At 35.6% G+C, this 25,714-nt stretch overlaps 1 protein-coding gene across 2 annotated transcripts in view; it reads right to left on the bottom strand.

Annotated features, from left to right (window-relative positions):
• The window catches only part of Edil3 (EGF like and discoidin domains 3), a 445,087-nt gene that overhangs the window by 257,758 nt on the left and 161,615 nt on the right, over positions 1 to 25,714 (bottom strand). The gene's annotated exons all lie outside the window — the stretch shown is intronic.

The raw sequence follows: 25,714 nt of genomic DNA, 5'->3' as shown, positions 1-25,714 counted from the left end.
GGCACAGGCCTCCTCAAGTGTGTACTCTGTACTCAGGAGTGCTTCACTAGTACAGTTGAGGTTTATCTCAACTCCCCCTCTCAGTCTGAAGCTCTTTGAAGGAAATGCTTTATTTTCTTCATTGTTTTCATCTTTCAGCAGTGACAGGCAGTGTCACAGTCTGAGGGACTATGTTAAACACTCATGCTCTCTGATCTCCTTTGCCCCTCATAAGCATTCAGCACCATGCTGTACATTGCATTCAGCATCCGGGAGAGTATGTTAACTGAGTGAAGACAGACCTAGATTCTGGAGAAAACTCTAGGGAAATCATGGAAAAGCTTTCCCTGGAAGATGATATAAGGTAAAAAAAAGAAGAAAAATAAGTTAAAAGGATTAGCGTACAAGAGCAGTTCCTTGTCCTAGTAGGATAGGAAGCTGATGCTAAGCAGTGGGCCATTAATGTGTCTCTGAACAACAACAGATGCATGAGAGCCAAGATGAGACACTTCCTTACACTTACTTATCTTTGGAAAAATAGATTAGACAAGAATGTGAGACCAGAAAAATAAAATGATGATACACGATTAATAAAAACTCAGTGATGTAGGAGATCCTTCTGTCTTTGTGTTGTTTTCGTTGGTTAATAAAGAAAGTGCTTTGGGACCTTGATAGGGCAGAACTTAGGTAGGTGGGAGAAATTAAACAGAATACTGGAAGGAAGAAAGCAGGGTCAGAGAGAGCCGCCATGGAGCCGCCAGAGCCAGGCATGCTGAATCTTTCCCGATAAGCCACTGCCATGTGGTAATGCACAGATTAATAGAAATGGGTTAAACTGAGATGTAAGAGTTAGCCAATAAGAAGTTAGAGCTAATGGGCTAAGCACTGTTTTAATTAATACAATTCTGTGGGGTTATTTCAGGGCTAAGCTAACTGGGTGGCCGGGACAAATAAGCGGGCCCTCCATGCAACAACTGAGAGAGATACTGGAGTTCAGCCTGAAGGTCAGAAAAGCAAAACAGTCAGCCACTGGCTCTTACCTCTATTTCAGTCTGAAATGGTGATCTTGCATCCAAGAATCTTAGAATGAGATTGAGAATAAGAGCTGTCTACTCTCTTTTTATAATCATCCCTATAGCTCAGATCAAAGGTATGTACCACTAAGATTAAAGGCATGTACTGCCCTGTTTCTATGGCAAACTAGTGTGACTACTGGGATTAAAGGTTTATGTCACACTGCCTGGTCTGTAAACCTGACCAGTAGGGCTGTTTTATTATCTTATCTTTAGGCAAGCTTTATTTATTAAAATACAAATAAAATGCTATTACAAAATAACTGTTATTAAATGGAAGAACTGATGGAAGATGGGAGAGACTAATCAAGAGAAATTTGTTTTTTAAAATACAGATGGTAGAACACTTTGTGAGGAAAAACTAATTGAAAAGAAAGTTAAATGCTGGTGTTAGAAAATTAGTGTTATGATAATTACACTAAACACCTGACAATTCATTAGTGAATCCAGAGTTCTGGAGGCAGATCTAGAGAAGAGCAAGAACTTCCAGCTGAGACAAGGAAGGCAGAACATTGGACACAATGATACTGAAGGCTTGGTACAACTAAGATGCTCCACCAAATAAGGTTGGAGATGGGACATTAGTTCAACAGAACATATGGCTCTATCTGGACTTGCCCTTCTCTCCCAATCCCTCTGCCTTGCTAAAACCCATTAGATTACATTCCTAAAGCTAGCCACCAAGGTTTATTCCCGTATTTGGCCACTTATTCCTTTTGAGGCTTATGACCAAGATCCAATTATCAAAATATTGAGGTCCAACCATCAAATTCCCCTCAAACTCACCTAATTAACATGCCCAATTACAATTAAACACCTCATACTCCCACAGAGTTTCCTCTTTACCTTTATATCACTGTGCTGATGTTTAAAGCTGAAGGCTAGAGGAAGTTGATAGTCTTTAGCAGATCACTATCCCCAGAGATGCATATAGATCTAAAAATGAGAATCTGTGATTTCAGGAAGGGAGAACCAAACAAAAGTGGCACTAAGACTTTCATTCATTAACTCTCTCTTAAATAAGAAAAAAAAGCAAAAACATCCTTTAAGTAACTATCACCTGATAGTCATATATATGGCGTGAGACTATATAAAATATATTCAAGTGGTTATATAATCCTGAACCAACAGGGTACTATGAATACTATCTAACACAAACTCACAATTTATCATATTAGAAAACATAACCTAATAAGAATTCAGTAAAATCTAAAAAAATGCCATATATGAAAAAAATGGATTTAAGGAATTATACCTGGGAGAAAAAATAGTTATTAAAAGAAAAAGTAATGAAGCTATTCTTGCTTCCTCGAGAGAGTGGAGTAATTATAGTGGAGAGAATAAAAACCTTTCCCACATTCACTTTTGGCTTAAGAAACTCCATGGGGGATTAATAAAAGAATTGAATGTAAGACCTTTGCATGGTCTTGCTAGGAGATAAAACTGAGGCCAAGCAGTGGGTCATTTAAAGTCTCTCTGAAGAACAATGGTGCATGGGAACCTGGCTGAGATGGCACACTATGCCACTTATCTTTGGAAAATTAGACAAGGCAAGAAAGTGAAATCAGATACGTTAGTAGAAGAAAGAACAGGGGAAAGATGGGGGAGAGCAATGGATCCAACACAAAGCTGAAAAGAAAGTCCCCATGGAGAGAGGGCCCGGTGAAATGCTGGGTGGTTCAATTCAAACCCTGGGTGGTTAAATTCGTGAAGACGTGTCTAACAAGAAATAGTAATGCCCGTAATTCAGGCTTAAGTCATTTCTACAGATCAGTGAATTCTATTTTAAGTGATCTAGCTTTCCACCAATATCTGCTAATTTGAGGAGTCTGTGGGGGTGTGTTTGAGTGAGCCAATAGGAGAATCTGTGGTATTTTACAACATTGAGAAGAGACAGGAAGGGAAAGGAGGGGAGGGGAGGGAAAGGGAGAGAAGGGAAGAGAAAGTGTTGCTGGGAATGGGGTCCAGTAGATTCCAGTTAATACAGAAACCTGGGGATAAGGTTGACCCAGGGACCCTAAATCCTAAATCCCTGGGGACATAATAAAATCTGTACAGTAATCCTGGTTCAGTCTCTGGATTCTCTGCAGATGTGAGTTTGTGAGTTTAAGCTCTTTGTATCCGCGTCCCACAGGGGATCATGACCTCAGCTGACATCAGGGTTTTAGGAAAGCATTGCCTTTACTGTTGGTATCTTTCTCATTGTGTAAAATTCAATGTATTAAAGAAAAACGGTGAAGTAAATCAAATGGGACTAGGATTTTCTTTTACAGAGACACTTAAGTTCTTATTTTTCTTTACACTGAAAGAATTTATCCTGGATTTGTGGAAGGATGGACAGGCACAAAGAGGTTAAGTAACATATTTAATCAGCAAGTCTTTCTATCACACTTTATTTGACTACAAAGTCTACAGTCTTCCTAGCAAGCCGTGCCTGCTCCCATGTTGTCAGTGTGTGCATTAATGTTAGTTATGACAGATGTAAACAGTCAGCATGATTCACTGAGCATATTTCTATAAATAATGCATCACTCCAAGCCTCCTCTAATGTAAGAATCTCAGAGTATTTTCAGCAATTGAATCAGAGTATGTTAGATATTACGTATATATAGAGAAGGCCCTTTTATGATGCTTTATCTCATCATTATAACCTTTGAATTCAATTTCACCATTATAATTTTTATCATAATTATGTGTAAACCTAAATCTGTATGGTATTTATATTCATATATGTGTGCGCATTTATACTTATGTCTTTCTCTGTATGCATGTGTGTACTGCCCGAGCACATGAACATGAGTGTGTGTTTATGTATATGGGCGTGCATGCATTTTATCTCTCAGTTGGGATCACCTGTTCTTGCATGCAGAAATCAGAAAGGAGTGTACTATGTCCTCCTCTATCACTTCCCACTAATTTCTTTTGTTAAGGTCATTCCCTGAACCTGAGGTTCATGTTTGTGCATCTTAGCCGGATGCACAAACAAGACCCAGGAATCCTACAAGCTCGAAACAGCCATTGGTAGGGATATCTGACTTAGTTCTGGGATGCAAACTCCAGTTCTCATGACTGTGGGGCAATCATTCTTAACCACTGAGCCAGATCTCTAGCCTCCAGACCTAGTTTCTATATACCTTTTCTGAACTCTGATTTCTCAACACAGGACGTTTGAGTAATCAGATGGATGACTTCATATCCCTTGCCCCTTTAGGCCATAAACATCATAGAGGAAGAGTTCAGGTTCCTACATGTAAATTCCTTTTACAGCTGATGAAGCGAAGTTATGGTGATAACAAATGGTAATATTGACATCTACAGATTACACCCTATTCTAGATGTAGTTCTATAAAATATCAATGGCTATTTTCTAGAATTTTCTATACTTTACTAGTCTCAATCCTTCTTAATTTGTAATTGGTTCTCTTTTTTCTCTCTAATGTGGTTGAAGCTTTAAAACTGTCATTTTAAATCGCAGTATTTTATTATTTTCCTCATTACTGCATAAATTTTAATTCTTTTACAAACATATGACTAAGAAGTATGTAGCTTTGCACAACAATATTAGCATTGCTTAATTTGATATTTGGTCAATCCACATATCAATAAAGCCGTATACTTCAAACATGAGCCAAGCAAAGTGACAAGAAAGTAATTCAGCACATAACAATAAAATGAATTTAGGTGAGCACTCACAAAATTTGCTTGGTACTCAGATTTGCTTTGTATTTGATATTGAACATAAATAATCAAAATGTACCACAATAATTTCTAGCTATCTTTTCTGCGAGTGATAAAGAGGTTAGTTACATGAAAATGAAAGAGATTGGAAGTCTTCCATCTTTGTGCCCTCTATCTATATCCAGATGGTAATTCTGATACTAAATTATTTTAGTTTTTAGTATACTGGCCAATAAAAGTAACTGCTTATAATATGTGAAGTTGTTTCTTCTGGACTGGTAAGAATAAAATTGACCTTACAGAAGTAGTATCTGTTCTTGAGGCAGTTAGTATGTTATAGGCACCGTGCTTGTAGTTTGTAGTCAGTGCTTTGAATGAGGGCCCCAGAAAGACTAAGCTCACAGTATCAGAGTACAATCAGTTATCCAGGATGTTCGGTTGATTTTAATGAACCTTTGACAGCTGACCAGTACTGTGCATGTCAGGACATTTAATTAATCTCACTCCGGATTAATACCTGTCATTGTGTAGAAAATGGTTTACAGAAATTTAATTCTGAGATTTCCCTCTGGTATTATTGTAATTTCTTTAAAACTTTTACTGTTTGACAGTTTCATACATTTATATAATGAGCTTTAGACATTTAACACCCTTTATCCCCCATGCTCTACATTGTTGATTTTAACAGCCCAGGCTCTATTATATTTGAAACATATCTCCTGTAATCTGTCAGTCCTGTACAGGTGACTCATACATATCATTGAAACAAACAATGCAACAACAAACAAAATTGGAGAACAAATTAATGTTTATGAGCCACTTAGATGTTCTAACAGAAACATCTCTCGTTAGTGTCTTCCCACTGTAGGAAGCTCTCTAAAGACGGTGACATCATTTTGTAGTACAGACATATAGAAGCAGAAAGAGTGGAGAACTAATCGGTTCTGGTTGGTGTTTTGAGCCATCTTACTAAACCCAAACACTTTCATAATATCACTCTTAAAAAAGAGCATAAATGAACTTTCAAATGCAAAAGGCTTCTGGGAGTTTTTAAATCAATGCTGCAATACTTTTCTAGGGAATTTTGAAGTAGCTTCTAACACAATGGGGACAGCATGTGATCAAAATTAATGAACAACTGAGCTCAACAACATTCTTTCCAGGCATCTTTATGCAAGTTCATTTAAGTATGCCAACAAGATTAATTGTTCACAAAATAACTGATTCATATACTTTGCTGTTTTGCTTCCTTCTCTTCATAATTCTAATAATAGTGTTAAAATTGTTTTCTTATGTGTAACACAGTTACTTTCTCACACAATAAATACTATGCTCCAAGTACGACAGTTATAGAGAACATACAGAATCTTAGGAAGCTAATCCACTAACACTCTGTGTTTGTGCACAGTTGGATCTGGTCTAGTTTAGAGACTGTGCCTCCAAAGGCTTGGCATGAATGGTTAAATTTGAATGTACACTTTAGATGACATGATGAAGAAAGCCAGTATAGTCCTTGTAAAAGCACATGCTTTGCAGTTGCTATTGCTGGACAAATGAAGGGGAAACAGGAATCAAAAACTGGTTCTGACACTCATCTTATAAAGCATATTGAAGTCCACATGAGATTATGTTTATTAAGATTTTGATATTTTGTTTCTTTCATTTTTTAACCTTAGCCATTTCATTTTAAAAGTAACTGAGGAGCCACAATGCTGGTTCAGTGGTTAACACTGGTCTTGTAATATACATGCATTTGGTTTCCAGTCCCCATGTTGGCAGTCTACAACCCCATATAACTTCAGTTCTTGTGCACCTATTCCTGGATCCTACATGGATCCGTAATTACACATGTCAAAACACAACACGTAGCTAATAATAATAAAAAATAAAAATACTGAAAAATAGTTGAAAAGAAGAAATTATTTCAGAAATGTTGATGAGATTGATGCTTTCCAAATGTCTTCTACGCAGTCTCCTTTGATCTTTTTCTCATAAATATAAATTTACAACATTCAGTTATGTTATGATGAGCTAGTCCAAAATACTTTGTATTTAAAAACAGAATTAAGCTACTTCAAACGAAATAAAACAATCTCATTATTGAGAAAAAAATCATCAAGATGAATAAGATTTCTCTTTAAACTATAAAAGCTTTGAGGAAGATGGTGCAAATTAAAATCTGGGGTAAGCAGATGCTCTTCCTGTATGTGTTGACAAACTGTCTCCTTTGGAAGACACAGGCTTCAGTGTGCAAGTATCCGCAGGAGGCCCTGAGATGACCAGTGGTTACACGGCATGCTTTCCTGGCCTCGTATTCATTTCAGGTTGGCCGCAACTAATTTCCACTCAGTTGGTAGCTTGAATCAGCAGAAATATTCCCTCTGAGCTCCGAAGGGCAGAAATCAAAAACAAGGCATTAACTATACTCTTGGAAAAATAACAATCCCCTTTTTACTCATCTTCCCACTTCTCAGGGCTCCTGATAATGATGTCATGTGGTCATGAGCATTGCAAGGCCACTGGCTGCATCTCTTAGTTATTAACATCAGGCCAATCCCCCACCTTTCTTAACAGGCATTCTCCCGTTTCTTTCTCTCTCTGCTTATTTTTTTCCCATATCGGAAGACAATTGCAAGCCCATTTTAAATTTGGTATGAATTCATGACCAAATATTTATCAGTTTACATCTGCAAGGACCCTGTGAGCTCAACTGTATGATACAAAATTTCTATGTCGATGCCTGAGGTAGTCAGTCAGATTTTTCATCACTGTGACAAATATCTGAGAGAAATAGTTTAACAAAGATTTCTTTGGACCTTAGTTTCAGAGGCTTATATCCATGGTTATGTGGCCCCATTTTCACAGGTCTATGATAAAGGGGTCATCAAGACAGATGGGTTTTTGATAAATTAGAGCTGCTAAGTTATGGTGGTTGAAGGTAGCAAGAAAAATAAAGATTTCTAATGTGTGATTCCCCTCTGTATGCTGTGAATACCATTGGTTAATAAAGAAACTGTTTTGGGCCTGCACAGGGAATAGTAATAGGTTGGGAAAACTAAACTGAATGCTGGGAGAAAGAAGGAAGAATGCGAGAGAAGCCATGTAGTCCCGCTGGAGCCAGATGGAGCTTTATTCGGTAAGCCACAGCCATGTGGCGATACACAGATTACTAGAAATAAGTTAAATTAAGATGTTAGAGTTAGCTAATAATAAGTTAGAGCTAATGGGCCAAACACAGTTTTAATTAATATAGTTTCTCTGTGATTATTTTGGGGCTAAGCATCCGGGAACCAAAAGTGGCTTCCAACAACAGATTTCCTTCAGGCCTATATCCTTTCAAAACTCATGTTTAGCACTAGGCTTTCTGATTATAAATCATGAATTTGCTGAGAAAATTATTTTATGTACCTAAGTTGATAAATATTTTTAATCATTATGGCACAGAAGGTGATAAATCACTCACCCGTTATTAAATATGTTCCAACTTTAAATTATGAGTGACAAATTTTAGTGGAATGATCTTCTGTTTCAAATGTCAGTAACTACTGCTGCAGCTAGCACCGTGTTGGTAAGTGCTCTCTCCCCTTCCCCAGACTCAGGCATCTTCTCTTTGACTGCTGCAAGCTTTCAAACACAGTGTGCATGATGGGAATTCTCAATTGTGACTGTTTTATCACCCGATCAGAATGTTGCAGCATTTTTCTGCTTTTATACTGAATATGCTTTAAAGTGATCAAAAATATCATTTCTGGGCACATGTGAGTTAATGGCTAATATTTACTGCTTGAGGAAGGTGTGATTCCAATTACAGAGCAATATGTGGTGAACACAAGACAAGGTGATTTTTTTTAAGACATAAAGTGGGATATATAAATATGTCCATTAATAGAAGAACTGGCATAGAGACTCCTTGGCAAATTAATGAATATATGATAGTATCATAATGTTGCTAGATTTAGTAAATAGAAGATCAAGTGACATTTTGTAGCCCCCACCATCAATAATATAAACACTTGAGAAGTAGAAAACTTCTCAAGGGAAAGAACATCCCAGAGTTTCAGTGTGAAAATTCTGTGAAAACTTGGAAAGAACATCGACTAAATTATAATCCAGCTTTCAGTAATTTTTAGCTAATGCAAAGAAATAATCTCAAAAATTCTTACCTAGAGGGCTGTTTCCAAAAAAGTATTTTTGTAGGTCACTTGTACGATAACTATGTACATCAGAATGTTGCAGCATTTTCTGCTTTTATACTGAATATGCTTACTGAAGAACAAAACCATGGGACTGGGAAGATGACTCAAGGATTAATTCAGATCCTTAGTTGCTCTTCCTAATGAGCAGCATTCACAGAACCCACATGGCCACTCACAACTATCCAGATTCAGGAGATTTTATGCCCTCTTCTGGCAGCTACATGCCCTGTAAGCATGTGGTACATAGACATACATTCAGGCAAACACTGAGGTAGAAGCAGAAAAAGGAGGAGAAAAACTTAAGTTTTCGCAAAAAAAAAAAAAAAACCTTAAGGATTTATATTTGTAGGTGCTAAAGGATCCAAACTTATCACTCAAATTTTCCTTTAACTACTGTTACCTTATAAACTTTCATATTTCAGTAGAAGAGAAATGTAATAGTAGAATAGAGACCATTCTTTTCTATAAGATTGTGATAGAAATTTCTGGGCCCATGATTCCAGAGCATAAACAATCTCACTACATTACATGCAACTTGAAGCAACTGCAGAATTTCCCTGTTCTTCATCAATCTTTCCTTGACAGCTCTTCACCTTATTCACCTCCCACTCAGCTTGCTGGCTGTACTTCTGCTTAGCATCTCACTGTATTCTGCTTCATTCTTAACTGTATGATAGGTCTCTTTTGTCTCCCTGAATCCATAATTAACTGCTTGTACAAAGTATCCCTCTGTGCTTTATTCTTTATCACCAGACACTAGTGAAATATTTCAAGCATGAACGTTAACTGACTGAAATATTCATAATTTCAATATGAATGCCAAACTGCTATCATAATCAATAACAAACTGTAATGGTTGCAGAATTGATACAGTTTTTGTAGCCTTTTATTAATCCTACCCATTTGTAGCTTGGAGTCAAGCCACAATTTCTTTGTCGAATATTGCTGCAATCTTTAAAATATTAAATGGTGCACAATCTTATAAATTAATGGGTATATAAAATAGATGCACTTTTGTATGATTCCCTTTCCTTTTAAAGCAGTTATAGGAAGTGGTGGAACGGTTTCTGTTTCTTCTTCTGAAATCTGACCTTCGTGATTGTCATCTTAATCACCAAGCAGAGAGGCCCCTGCAGGAGATACCCAGCTGCATTCAGACGGGAAAGGTATAGACTCCGACTTCACAGCTGAGAACACTGACACACAGCTGGACAGGGCAGTTGTTGTTTGGACTGCCTTCTAAGGTCGCACATGTGGCTTCTTTGTGGCAGACTTGAGAAAGCATCAAACAAAGCAGGCATGGAATCTGGCCAGCTGGCCATCTGTTCCTTCACCCACTGTGATAATTTGGTCTTGTAGAATTTTGTTAAGTGAGCATTAAGTAATGACCATGTCAAACAGGGTGCATAGTGAAAGCCTCTTAATCACAGAATGAAAATGCAGGGAATGCTTACTTAAACACAGAAAAGGTCACCAAATTCATCCAAGGCAAAACACAAAGCAGGGCAAAACAAAGCCCAAACCAAAACACTGAAATAGAGGCAAAGGGCAGTAATTAACTCCGTTTGCATGTTTGTATTGCATCATATTGAATCCATACCAAAAAGAAGTGGGTGGACTTTGTATGAGGCAACTAGGAGCTAAGTAAATATAATCAGAGTTTCTATTATCCTCTTTTGCATAAACATATTAAAGAATTGAGATGCTAAAAGAATATGAGTGGCTATATCATATCAACTGAGGTAAAGACTTTTTAAATCATTGATATAAAACCACTTGTTCTGAATGTTCAGAATATTTTTCTATGTAACTGTTCTTCTTTTGTTTTGCTAGATTATTAGAGATAGTATCCAAAATAATGGGTTTCCTTATGGCATTTGTATGCATACTTTGTCTATCATTTATTCCCCTTCACTTCTCTCTAAGTCACTAATTCTCAACCTTTCTAATGCTGTGACCTTTTAATACAGGTACTCATGTTGTGGAAATCCCCAGCCATAACATTATTTTTGATTTACCTCATAACTGTAATTTTACTGCTGTTATGAATATATATGTTTTTGATGGTGTCAGGCAACAACTGTGAAAGGGTCATTGAGCTCCTCACAGGCATCTTGCCCCACTGGCCAAGATCCACTGGTCTGAATCTCTCTCTGAGACCTTCTTGCTCAGCCCCATCTTCCTATGAAATTTCTTTTTTCCTAACAACACAGTATTTTTAATTATTTAGGAATGTCACACATTGCATACCATTCACATTCACTTCCCATTCCTCCCAGGTTAATCCAAAATAGCAAAAGTGCACCAAGTTCTACTTGCTTTCGATGCATACCCATTGGCACATGGTCAAACTCCTAGTGACCAGCCCATTACAGAAAACTGAACCATATTTCACACCTCTGCTAGTTTATGTCACACATACTTCATCATCTTACCCAAAGCCTTTAAGATTTCTTCCCATATTTTTCCTTTGGTAGATCCTTGATTTACCTGTGTATGCATGAATACATGTGCAAACACACACACACAATTAAACGCACCCAAATACCATATTTTTCTATAAATAAGTGGGCTTAAAGAAAGAAATACATATGGCCAAAAATATTTGAAATAAAGTGTTCAGCATCCTTAACTATCTGAAAAATGTAAATTAAAGTTGAAATTACAACTCACTTCAGCTACAATTAAGATAACAAATGCTGGGGCAGTATGTGGGAAAAGATAAGAACTCTTGTTCATTGCTGGTGGCAATCTACCAGTGTAGCCATTATGAAAGTCAGTGTGAAGATTTCTGAAGAAACAATGAAATTAGGCCATACTGTCTAAGATACCATTTTAAAGTGCTACTACGGAGTAAGTTACATGTGCTTGTTTTTTCTGACATCATTTGAACTATCCCAGTCTGAGAAAGCAGCATTTCATCATATATATTTTCTTTTCCAATCAAGAAAATGTTAAAATATTTAAAGAATTATTTAGGTTACCATGGAAATGAGTGAATTCAATGAGTCCATTTTTATATGTATCATTATACTTAACAATCAGTCGATCCCCTATGTGACTGCCCTTCCAATGCTCACTCTCACACTTGAATAAACTTCTCCCTTTCCAAAGATAACCTTTATTTATTTTCATGCTTATTCCTTGTACTTTCTATATCCCTTTTCCTTTAAGATCTATAAACCACACTCCACGGCATGCCTCACGGCCAGGAGTAAAAACTCAACACCAATCAAATTCCATGTATCTGTTTGTCATTGCTTCCTGTAAGCTCTTGTGTTATTTCGCTTTGTGTGAGCATATTTTTCTTATCGGTTTATACTCATTTTTTGGGTTCTTTCTTTACTTTCATCAGAGGGGGGCAGTTCATTTTCACAAATCTGGTCATAACAATTAACCAGATAAAATTGCATTAAATTTCTAGCACATAAAAGTCAGCTCTACTCCATGAATTTTACTTAAGCATCTTCGTATCTCCAAAGGTTTTTCTTCCCTTACTCTCTACAAAATCTAGTTCTTACCAAGATTTTATCTTCACCAACCATCTTCCATCATTTTTTTTCTTATTCTCCCAGCAAAAAATTATCCAGTTTTTGTTGATTTATTAGTTCACACATTTGCTTGTTGGCCTTATTTTTCAGTGCAGCTATTATTGTGTTCCAGACACAATGCTTACTGAATAGTTTTCAAAATATGATCAGAAGACCTTTGCTTTCCTATCTTTCATGGTTATCAGCAACAGAGAAATACACTAATCAAATAACCACACCAAGAAATTGAATTGTTTAGTATATCATTTGTAAATGGAGACTACTCATTCATTTCCCAACTGCCCAGACCCGAATAATCACACAGAAACTATATTAATTACAATACTGTTTGTCCTGTTAGTTCAGGCTTTTTATTAAGTAACTCTTACATCTTAAAGTAACCCATTTCTATTACTCTATCTATCACCGTGAAGCTGTGGCCTTCCTTCGTCAGTTACATGGCATCTCCTTGACTCCATCTGCTCTCTCTCTCTCTCTCTGTTTTGATTTCCTGCCTGGATTTATCCTGCCCTGCCATAGGTCAAAGCAGCTTTTTTATTAACCAATGGTAATAGGACATATTCACAGCATACACAGGGGAATTCCACATCAGTCATTAAAGAAAGTGTACTATGACCTAAAATTATTAGGTTTGTGAAGGAAATAAACCCCAAATTAGAACTCAAACACTAAGTAAGAGTAGTTGTAAAGAAAGAAGCATGTCCCAGGTGTAGCTCTATGGAAGCAGAAGTGGGGCAACAGTGGGGGCCTGTAAGGTGGCCCATGTAGCTTAAGTAAATGGAGCAAGTTTTAAAGGAGGACAAGAGCTGAGCAAGTAAAGTCTTTGCAAGCATTATTGGAAAAGAAAAATCTTTAAAAGATACACTGACATGTCTAAAAATAATATAGCTGACCTGAATTTAAACCTTAAAGAAAATTTTCGGGGCTGTACAGATGATATTTAAAAAGGATGAGTAAAGATACAGTAAACCAACTCAACATCACAACACTGGTTCAAGAAAAGCACCCAAGGAGGCCTGGACTGGGTTGAGGCAGATGTGGAGAAAGAAGGCAGATGTCCGAGACTGATGAAAGATGACCTTTTTCCAGATTTCACAGCTTGGTGCATGAGCACTGGTGCCACCTGCTGACAAAGCAGAGCTGAAGGGGAAAGCTTAGTTCTTAGGAAGCGTTGAGAAACCCTTGCAGACAGGCTTCTCATAACTCAGCCTCTGCTAGGTAGTGGAGAATATGCCCAAGTAACATAAATGGAAGTGTTCATAGGTGTAGGTGGAAATTAATGGACATAGATGTGTCCACTAACTAAAGGAGAGAACACAGAAAAAGAACAGCCTAGCATAATGTCAAGAGCTTGTCAAAGACAAGAAAGAAGTTATCAGGAAAATGACTCCCTTGTCCGGAAGTAATTACTTAAGACAAGCAGAGTTTGCCATAAGCAAAATTAGCACTAAGCATCTAGACCTGTTAGTACTGTTGCAAGCGCTCTGTTTTCCACACCTCCAAGTATACAGTGCATAGTCACTGCATAAGAGAGTTAGGTTAATGGAGTGTCCTCCTTCAAGAGCCATAATTTCAGTTCAGTTGGATGTTTTGTTTGGTCCTTTTTTTAACCCGGAGACTCACTGTCATACAGGAAAACATATAATCTAAATCCTACCAGCATGTGTTCCTCTTAAAATTTGGCTTATATGGTCCCATAAGAGGAAACCTGGGCAATGAAAAGACATTTGATGAAAATAAAAGATAAACAGTTAAGAATATGCTAAGGAGCCAGGCTGTGGTGGCACATGCCTTTAATCCCAGCACTTGGGAGGCAGAAGCAGGCAGAACTCCATGAGTTCAAGGCCAACTTCATTTACAAGAGCTAGTTCCAGGACAGGCCTCAAAGCTACTGAGAAAACCTGTCTTGAAGAAGAAAGAGAAGAAGAATAAGAAGGAGAAGGAGAAGAAGCTGAGGATTGATACTCAATTTTGGATTTATATGGATATTTTCTTTTGGTTATATTTCAGTTTGATTTTCTGTTACTTGTCCCCTGCTGATTCTAGAGGTGAGTGGTACTGTCATGACATAACCTTGAAGTCCTGTATTTCAGGATATATCTAAGACAGATTCTTGTTAAATCATTCTGATTGGAGAGTCCAGTTTATACTGCAATAAATGATGATGAGAAATGTTCTGCAAATCTTTGCTCATAGGGTTTACCTGTGCACAGGAAAGGCAAATAAATAAATACTTAATACAGATAAATAAACAAACAAATATAATTAAATAAACAGTAACAACCTCAAACTCTGTGCACCTCCTGTGTGCCTGGATGTGTGGTAGACATATTTTGAGAAGTCTGGAAATCCAGTTTATGTATGTACCAACTTATTATCATTGCAAACTCAGTTGAAAATGTTGAGCTATTCAGCACAATTCACTTTCTAAGTCCCGCAAGTATTAAATATATATAACCAGAGTCGTATTACTATAAAATCTACATTATTACATTTCTAATGTTATGCACTTAAATTTGTTAATTCCATGTTACATTAATCACATGAATATAGATAGGCAAATTTCACACAACACCACAGTAATTGCTATATTCCTTCCAAGAGAAACCATTCTTGCTGACACTTTTCTACTGAAGGGTGCTAAGATTACCTGCAGTCCATGAATGGCAAAGTTCCACTCATGAAGTTATGAGACATTGAAGCCCACCTCAACCTAATTCAAATGATAAAAAGATACAGATTCCACTTTAATATCACTTTCTTTGGACTTAGAAATTATATTTAATACTGCTTTAAATATTCTTATAAAAACATTAAGAGAAGTGGCAATAATCCAGTTTTTGCTGTGCTGCAATTTAATATTTAAAATGTTTTCTGGTTCCAAATAAAATTTGTTGATTGATATAACCAGGATATCACCATCTGTTTGGACAGAAATACTGAGTTCACTCCCCTGTTCTAAAAGCTGTAGATTAAATTCGTCTATTAATTTTTCTTACTCCAATAAACTTTATTTTTATAAAATGCTATTAGAGTGCATGGAAATAACACACAAAAGGGCAAATTGAGGCTTTCATGGTACTAAAAGACACCATGCATCTTCCAAAGTGGGGAGGCAATGAACAGTCCTACTCAGCTGTAACTCCTTAGGGTACAGGAGCAACCAACAGCTCTCTAATTTGACTTAAGATCCACTCAGCAAACGTAATAGCATGCCTAGTCCTGGAAACCTAGCTAACTAATCAGTGCTAGGGAAAATCTACAGCTATTAATTTACTAAAGTAATATAATCCCTAAAACCTATCTATCTATCTATCTATCTATCTATCTATCTATCTATCTATCTATCTATCTATCTATCTATTATCTTAGAATAAAGATAAACACAGTCTTCACCATTCATCAAGGAAACTTCTCCTTGCAACAGTCAGGGACCCCTGCCAAAAACTGCAACAAATCAATATGCAGATTTGGAACTCAGTTCTTATGGATACATCTACAAAAATCTCCCACACCTAAGGCTCAGGAAGCATTGCAGAAGAGAGGGTAGAACGACTGTAAGAGCCAGAGGATGAGGCTCTTTGATGTGAGACTGTTTCTCTCACTAGCACCAGAAGTTAAACAACTAAAGTCTCACTAATATGGCTAATACGGCCAAGCAAAGAGAACAGAAGGAGGAGGACACATTCGAACATGCTAAACTGGACCAGGGTAGTCCATAAGGTTTCATCACAGAAACAAAAACTACATGTAACTGAGGAGAGCTGTGAGCCTGAAGGTGGTCCTCTCCAGGGAAGATGTCATCAACTTATTATCCAGTGTCAAATGATCAATTTTGAAAACATACATGCAAGTCATGCTGTATGGACTCAACAGGTTATACTCAGAGTTATATATGTGTATATAAATAGCGGTATGAATGTAAGCACAATTGATGAAAAAGAAGCAATGAATAAAAGAGAGCAAGGTGGGTTATATGGAAGGTTTTGGAGGAAGGAAAGGAAAGAAATATAATTAAAATACAATCTCAAAAATAAACAACAAAAACAAATGAATGTCTTAAGTAACTAATTAGATATTGGATGTTCAAACAGCTTTTTAAATATAGTAAGTCTACAATGTTTTATTTAAGATCAATTTAATAAAGACAAAAGCATTTCCAAGTAACAGAATTTGCTGCAAGTGGCAGAATGTGAATCTTTCACATGGTTAATGAAAATATCTTATAGCAAGATATTTCCTGTTTTAAAAAAAGCTTTTAAAATATTTTATGAATTTAATTGAGGCAGGTCACAGATAATGAAATAAAAAGATTTATTATTATCTATTCAATGCTTAAAGAATTTATAAATATGCAATTTCCAAAAACTTGCTAAACATTTGTCTTACGCTGTTGTACATGATAGTATAGTTGTTTCTATGAATATGTTGATTTCCAAACATAGATGGTAGGCAACAAAAATGCCTGGAACAATGACTTTTAGAGACTGACATATTATTTAAGATTATATACTTGTCTGATATGTAATGAGTAACTACATCTTATGACACTTGCTTTAATAGTTTTCAGGATGAAATAATTTTAAACATTCTGTGCGCTAGAAACTTAAAGAATTTAAAATCTCTTCATATATTTGTGAAAGGGAGCAAATAATCCCCGTGGTGAAACTTTTTCCTTTCTTTAGTACCTACTCAGTCTGTCACCTTTAAATGAAACACTGTAATCTTTGCTTTGATTAACTGTATTTCACCGGCCTTCCAATTTTTAATAATATGTCATTCTTACCTCTTGTAATAGTGTCTTCTGTGAAAATCGTATTTTTTCTGTGTTCAAAAATAATGTCTTTTTACAAAGTCAGAAAATACAAGCAAATAGCTATTTTGAATAATTTAGTAATATTGTATTGTAATAAATTAAATCAGCTTTCTACACAATTCTTGTTTCAATGCTGAAAATGACAGGAAGACCGCTCTCTGTCTCAGGAGCCTTGACCTGGCTACTTTACCTGAGAAGGTCTTTTTCTATCATTTTAATCTCTATCAAACGTTTTCCTCAGTTGCTTCTGAGCAATGGGTACCATGAGATATCCTAGTAAGTCTAAAATTCCTACACAAAGCATAGTTGCTTTCTCTCTCGCTGTGATCTTTCTCAATAGCATTTATTCTCATTTAATATAGCATGAAACTTACTTACTATGACTTTGAGTTTTTGTTGTTTGTCTCCCTCTCCTAAACAGAATGTTCATGAGATAGAACATTTTCTATCTCACTAATGAAACTCAGTGTTATCAGGAATATTGTCAATATATTATGATAAACGAATATATCTCTGCCGTAAATGGAACCTTAGATTTAATGGTAACAAAAGCTGTATTTGTCCTTCATTAGGCCAATGCATCTCTTAGATTTGTAATGCAAATCATTGTGGCATATCCAGAAAATTTTTTCATATGATTGCCTTTCAATATTATCTTATCAAGCTATATCAAAACAATGTAAAAGAAATCTTCTGGTTTGTTTGTTTGTTTTTAAAGGAAGTATGTTCTCTAGGATCTAAGCAGCATATTTGAGCTTAAACAAAAATTGTTTATAAGCCCAGCTTATTTTTATGAACAATTTGATCTTAAAATATTCCTAAGACATAAAGATTGTATTATGAACTTATTGTGTGTCAGAATCTAGGTATATTGAGACATATTGATATATAGTCAATAGTCTCAATAATTGTATAGACACCTTTCCTGAAGAATATCAGTTGTTGGTAGTGCAAGGTGCTGTGAAAGCTGCCAAGAAAGAAAATGAATCGATAACCCCATTCTGTTGTAATGCCTAGGAGACAGAGCATTGACTAACACCACAATATAGCTTCAAAGATGCAATAATGGCACTGACATCTTTGAGGAAACCAACAGCCATTTCATGTGGCTTAAAACCAATTCAACAGAAGGGAATTAAAGCCTGGCACAGTAATTCTACCGAATTACATTCTGCACATGGATAATGAGGCCAAAGACTCTACAGCAGAAGCTACTACCTCCAGTTTCACAGAACGGTATCTCACTGTGTTCAAAATCCTGTTCTTTATACCTGCAGGTAGGCATAGCTCTTACCCCACATCAAAAAATACACTTTTTGTAGCAGACAAGAAATATAACAAAATATACACATGGTCAAAACGCAGAGAACAATGGACTGTGGGTTGCTCAACACTATTTGATACAACTACAATACAGTATACTACTAAGGCTCAGAGAACAACATGTAAGAGGTAGTGGAATGGTTTTAAGAGAAAAAAACAATTCTATGCTGACAGAGTGCTACACACACACACACACACACACACACACACACACACAGAGTTTTGTGACATGTTATGTTATATTTAACAAAATAAAACTTATGTGATTAGTTATGTATGTCTAAGGTCAATGGACATAACAAATAACATTACTTATACAGAAATTGATAGAAGATAGCACCTTCTGTGGAAAGTATTTGCATAATGAGAAAGTGAAAGATTGTCTCAAATGGAGGTTGGATTTTGTGAAGAAATTAACAAATCTAGTTGATTTGATTTATGATGCAATTTGCTCTATAAAAAAAGCCAATGGAAATTATTTCTCTAGCAACTGGACTTGATAGAATACATGGTGTTCTATTAAAGCTCTGAAGTTTGGAATAAGGTAAATTCACAGCATTTTAATAGCATGTATTTGACTATAATACATTTAATTCTTGTATCATAAATCTCATAAAAATATGATGAAGTCTGGACACCAATGCTCAAATATGCACCACTTGAATCTTTTTAGGAAGTAGTTACAAAATTATCTTTCAGTTTGCCTCTATCCTGCTTTCACAGTGTGGTCCAACCAGAGGAATACTGGAAGACTGATCATTTCTCCGTACACATTCTGATTAAACGTATTAGAAAATATTTTCTATAAGAAGGATGTTTGCTAATGAATAATTGAACAATATGCATTTGTGGTGACAAAATGCATAGATCTATGGGAATTGACATGGGGATTTTCTAGATTAGTGAATGTATGTTTCTAATTCATTATTCACTGGATGCCTATATTTAACTCAAATAACACACTTAGTGTCTTAATCTGTTTCCCTAGCCAGAAAATATTTGTCCAGTGTAGAGGTGGAGCTTTTCAGTTGTGCTCAGTTTTCTCAAACCACAGCCTTGCCTCTGCTTCTTAAAATTAATAGCAAGTTCTAATACGGAGATAAGCCTTGGATTTGTTATTTGAATTTGTAGTAGGAGTTTCTCCACTTAAAATGTGAGAAATAATATGTGTGATTTCTGGAAGACGTGGTAAGAAGAAATAGGCAATTAGGGAAGCTTCTACAACTGCTTTCTGACAGCAGAAGCTACTGGTGAGATGTAGCCTAATTGAAATCTCTAGGTGTCTACAGTCAGCAGAGACTGTCTAGTGCCTCATACTGGGTGGGTATTCTAAAAACTCTTCTATTTTGAACAACTTGGGTCTAATTATACTTCACTCATGCAGTTAAGATCAACTTAACCAACTAAAGGAGGGGGTAGTAAGAATCTGGAGTAGTCTTTTTATTAGTATTTTTAGACTACAAAGGACAAAGCACAGTCATTAAAGATACCAAACTGGAAAGTATGACATATGTAAAAAAGAGGACATTGTTTGGCTTAACTTTTTTTTAAAACTGACGATAGCATTCTAACATGGTGGGTATTGTCACAGCACTGCCAGCAGAAACGGATGACAAAAGAAATTATAATCTTTGGAATGTATTAAGATAAATAAATTGCATTACTTCCTAATACTTAAAAAAAACTTTTGCAAAATAGTTTTAGAAATGTACCGCTAGGGACATTTAATAGCCATAGACTTGACAGCATTTGAGAGGGAAACCTAATAAGAGTACAAAGAAACATTTAATAAAAAATGGGAATTAAATGTCATTTAAGTGCTGTAAGTCCGACACAGAAGTTGGTTGTGGTGTACACACAGAGGAAGAAAGAGAATGTAAGGGACATGTACTGGTGGACTGCAAATGACAGCACTGGAAAAACAAGTAAGATGGGAAATCACACATGCGAGCTGGCCATACCTGTGGTTTTCCCAGACTGACTCTCCAGGGTCACTATAAATTTACATTTCAGTGAAAGACTAGAGACACCACAAGTCTTAGGTTCCTAGATTTGAGAACATGATCCACAACACAACTAATGCAAACCCAAGAGGCATCACAGGCAAGAGGGCAAAGAGAAAATAAATGTGCAGTTAGAAAGAGCAGTAAAATGGGTGCATATATTACTGTGGCCAAGTGATAGAGTGCACTTTCACCAAGCAAGGAAAATGCCAAGAGTTCATGGTCAAACTGTATCTTCCAGTGAAACTAATGAGATATACTATCATCAAATTGCTAGAATTTTGCCTCTAACTGGTAACTTGAGAAAATCAAAATCAGAAAAAGAATCAGTGTTTCATATCTTTGGCCTCTATAATATAAGACAGAACAATCCTTAATAATGGTCTGTTTTAGGAGTATTGCCTAAACTAAAAGCCCAGGGAATTAAGTAGATACTATCACTGAAAAGATTTTTATTTCTCCAAATTAAAAAAAAAATCTGTAACAAAGATGACCCAACAGGTGCAGAATGAACCCCTTAACAGAATTAAATCATACATGTAAATTAATTCAACATTGCTTTAAAATGGCATTGGAATCACGGTGCTGGTTGTGATGTGCCAAAAGCACATGTTCCTGTTGGGCATAATACTTAATGAAATTCTGAATTAGATGAATATTTAAAGAAGTCTTTAGTGAAATCCCAAGTTAAAATTTACTTAAATAACTTAATTCAAAGGTTATATAGTTAACTATAATAGAATCTTTAATAAAATGGACACAAGTGGCAGTTAACATGCTTAGGACAAGGTATTATTCCTTTTTTGACATATGAGTCAACAGCTCTTTACAAAAGTTTCTCCCAGGAAACAAAATATTATTAATTTTATATGAAATAAGTAAATGTACATTTTACATATGCTATGTCTGAAGAAGAAAAAAATTTAAGTTTGAAGAGAGCTTATGTATACATCCTTTCAAAATTTTCTTTTGACATTTCCTTAAAAATGACTAACAACTCTCAAATAAATTTATTTTGTCATTAAAAACAACTTTGAATTACATGTCAGAGAGTTCTCTACTTGTAATTATATATTACAAAATTTTAAATAATTTTATATAAATACATTTAAACTAATTTTATGAAAATAAGCTGTAAATATTGGAACCCTGAACAACTCCCCAAGGCTAGCAAAGTCAAGGATCTTTGAGAGCCTTTAAACACCATTTCACCTAACCAGCATAATCCCTACCTACATTCTGAAAATTTGTCCTCATTCTACAGATAATTGTAGTCTTCATCCCCCATCAAGGAATGTCTCACTGCTACAGATGGAGATTCTTATTGTAATAAATTATTACCTATCAAAATGCAGGCTTGCATTGTTTTATACTGGGAAAACTAGTGAAAGCAAAACTTTGGACACAGCTGCCATTTCACCTTGAACAATAAATGAACAAATCAACGTGATGATGATCATCATACATATTACCCAAATTACTGGATTACAAAGTAATTATTTTGCGTCTTAAGTTTTAAAAAAAGAGTAAGAGTATTGAATCCATGTGACCACCATAAGACAAATAGAGGGATCCAGATCTAGTAATTCCCTGTCCCACAGTTCATTCTCAGTGTTGGGACATGAGGTTTAAGTTAAAGAGAAATCAAAATGTATGCAGACCTAAGTAATCCTTGTCAAGGCATGGCCCACTGTATCTGTTCCCATTGTCTTGGTGCTAGTACAAACTAATTTTAAAGTAATTGCTTCTTTTTCTCAAGTAGAAATTATAAATTCATATAGTTTGGCTAGTCAAATTCCCTTTTATACATATCCACAGAATAATACCCATTGCAATTCCTTTGAAACTTAGAATACAGAAAAACTGCTGCATTTATAACTTAATATTTTGCATTGCCTACTTTAATTAAACTTGGTACTGAAATTTTTTCCCTTAATTTTCATCAGAATATAAGGTAAAATAAAATTGAAGTTTTACAATCTGATCATTGATGTTTATTCTCTTTTTCATTTAATTAAAACCTTTCCAACTTCCTTGATGCTGTTTTTGAAATGTCCATAGATCTCCACTGAACCATCTGGGTTAGACATTATCCAACTATTTTCCATCTCTGGATCAACATCCAATCTGTTCTTTCTTAATTTGATTGAGTTCAATTAACTTGGAAACTCTGAAGGTCCTTCATAAATACATATCAGTTTCCTTTAAAGAATCGCCTGCAAGTCTTTGAAGTAACATATTACCCATCCACAAATTTTAAGATTCTCTTTTCTGCTCTGCCTATTTAAAAGTATAACTCAAATATTCCAACATAAACGATCAAAAGATGACTTCATGTGTAAAAGGAAAACTGTTACTTTTGTATAATTTTTAAATGCAGAAGTCTTATAAGAAGGTTTATTTTCTGACCTTTTTGCAAAGTGTGCATATGTGTTCAAACCTATCCACATCATATTTTGTTTTTGATATCAGTATTAGTCAGCCTCCAAATGCTCCGTGTGTAAACTAGAAATGTTCCAATAAACAATGAAGATGTCAGAAACATGATGAAGAACATGAAAAACTATGAAGCCAGATGTTATTTCCAAAGCCTTCATGTATTTCACAAAAGTAATATGAGATGTATAATGCCCATAATATTGAAAATTATATAAAAAACTATGTCTGCTTGGAGAACGTGGCCCTTTAATAACAGATGGTGAACAGTAGGGCTTCTATCAATCATAGGGTAGAGAAATTGGCAGGGCTTTAACACTCAGCAGTGAAGATACATGTACTTATTGGTTATCCTGTTTGCTGGTAAATAAAGTGGAAAAAATTCCATTAAAATGTTTTCTTGACACATTTTTCACAGACATCGCTTGGTATTTTCTGCTCTATCTCTCAAGTTCCTCCACATGGTGATTTCCCAGGGGTCATATCCACACCACACTGAAACACTCAGCTCTTGTTATCTGAATCTGGGAGTTTGGACTTGTGTCTAAGCACATTATAATTTTTGTTTTATTGTCAGCCACTTTAAAAGAAAATTTCAATGTGTAAAAAATACATTGACTTAATCACAGGATCTGCATTTTAAAATTGTCATGAAAGCAAAGTAGGATTGGGGTACTTTAAAAGATAAATTCAGTATAGTAAGATTAAACTTTGCCTTTTAATTGCTAAAATGAACTTAAATGAGGAACTATATGCTTTTATCATGTCAAACATTTGCTTTCCTTTCAGAACTGGTAAATATATTGACCTGATTTTTATCTGTAAGTGGCAATATTAAAATAGAATGTAAGGTTTATATCTAAGCTTTTCAATATTTGTCCTTTTATTTAAAATAAGAATTTTCTTAGTGTTATTTAATTTGAATCTCTGTATGGAGTTAAAGTGCAAATATATTGAAAAGTAGTGATAAAATTATATAATTATGAAATACCCAATTTGTGAAGGTCAATTTCATTTATGGAAAGTGAAAGAGAGAGAGAGACAGATCCTATGAATACTTAAGATACTATTACAATATCTTTTCCAATCTTAATGTGTCTTAAGCCTCATAATTTTTACTTATATAAAACTTATTACAGCTGTTATCCAGCTTCTTACACAAACCCACTTGTATAGAGTCAATGAAGTAATGATTAATATCTCTCCTACTGAATTTCATTTGGGTGAGGCATTGGAGATATCTGGAAACTTTATACATTACTTTGGATTTTTACTTCTGTATATTAAATAGTTTCTTTTACTTATTTGGAGATTATGGGTGATATCGATTGATGCTTCCATCCAGCATTTCCAACCTTTCAGCATTGTGACAGAATATTGTCATCTACAAGCTTCACATGCAAGAACTGTATAATTGAGTTTCAAAAGAAAACACACACACACACACACACACACACACACACACACAGAGAGAGAGAGAGAGAGAGAGAGAGAGAGAGAGAGAGAGAGAGAGAGACTGATACTGATTTAAATTTCCAGTATTGTGGTATTGTGTTGGGCTTTATTCACAGTTATTATAGTCCACAGATGTTACCCAGGAGGCATTAATTTCATCATTGTGCTTCAGTATCAATTTTCATGCAGGAAATCTGTAAGAAATATTGAGTCCCACCCATTCTTAAGAGTATTTTTATATCTCCACATACTTAATTACATAAAAGTAACAGACACAAAAATTATCAGACTAACTCACTACTATACATTAATAAATCTAAGCTACTATTTTAGCAAGCAGAATATTGCTAAAACAAAAAACATGTGTTATACCTATATTCAAGGCATAGCGTCATGTGATTGTTTGTTTACTTAAAAATATTCCATTCAGAGATGTATTGCTTAAGGATCTAAAGACGATGTCAGTCTTGGTCCCCATAGAAGTCCCAAATTAAAAGACAAGTATTCTGCTGATAAAGACATCAGGAAAGACACGATGTCAATGCAGAGGTGATGGCCAAGACTGTAGTAATGTGGCTTCAATCAGTGACATGAAAGAATGCCAACCCCCATCACAAGCAAGAAATATGACAAAAAGACACCAGAGTCTGTGGTACAGTAGGTCCTTGACATTGTTGACATCTCGAGTTTAGAATTCTCAACTCAATAACCATGAGAGTAAGTCTTTTTCTCTGTCATTTTAGAGTTAATCTCATATGTGCCATCCAGGCCTCAAATTTGATATGTACCTGAGAACTGACTCTAAAGTTCTAAGCATCTTAACATCGCCTCTCAAATTCTGAGATTTCAATTGTTCACCATTATCCTTGGCTCTACAGGATGATTGGAATCAAGTCATGGGCACCGTGCCCCCTGAGCAAGCATCGCTCAGACTGAGATCCGTTCCAGCACAGTCTTCCTTCTTGAACACAGTTGTTTCTCTGGTGTCAGTTACCGTCAGCTGGCTAGTTCAAAATGTACGTGCAAAATAGTAAAAAGAAATACACTGATTTATAATCATGTGGCAATCTGAATAGACTCATAAAATCTTGCTCTTGTCCCTTCCGTCCAGCCTGAATTTGAATCACCCTTCGAACCAGTGTCTACATGATACATTCCACCCACAAAGTGACCATATCCCTTATAAGATCAGTAATCTCAGTAT

The sequence above is a fragment of the Myodes glareolus genome, chromosome 15 (assembly GCF_982192425.1).
Source record: "Myodes glareolus chromosome 15, mMyoGla1.1, whole genome shotgun sequence".
In the NCBI taxonomy this organism is placed as follows: Eukaryota; Metazoa; Chordata; class Mammalia; order Rodentia; family Cricetidae; genus Myodes; species Myodes glareolus.
Note: the sequence above shows the minus strand (reverse complement) of the source record. Positions and strands in the feature narration are given on the sequence as shown.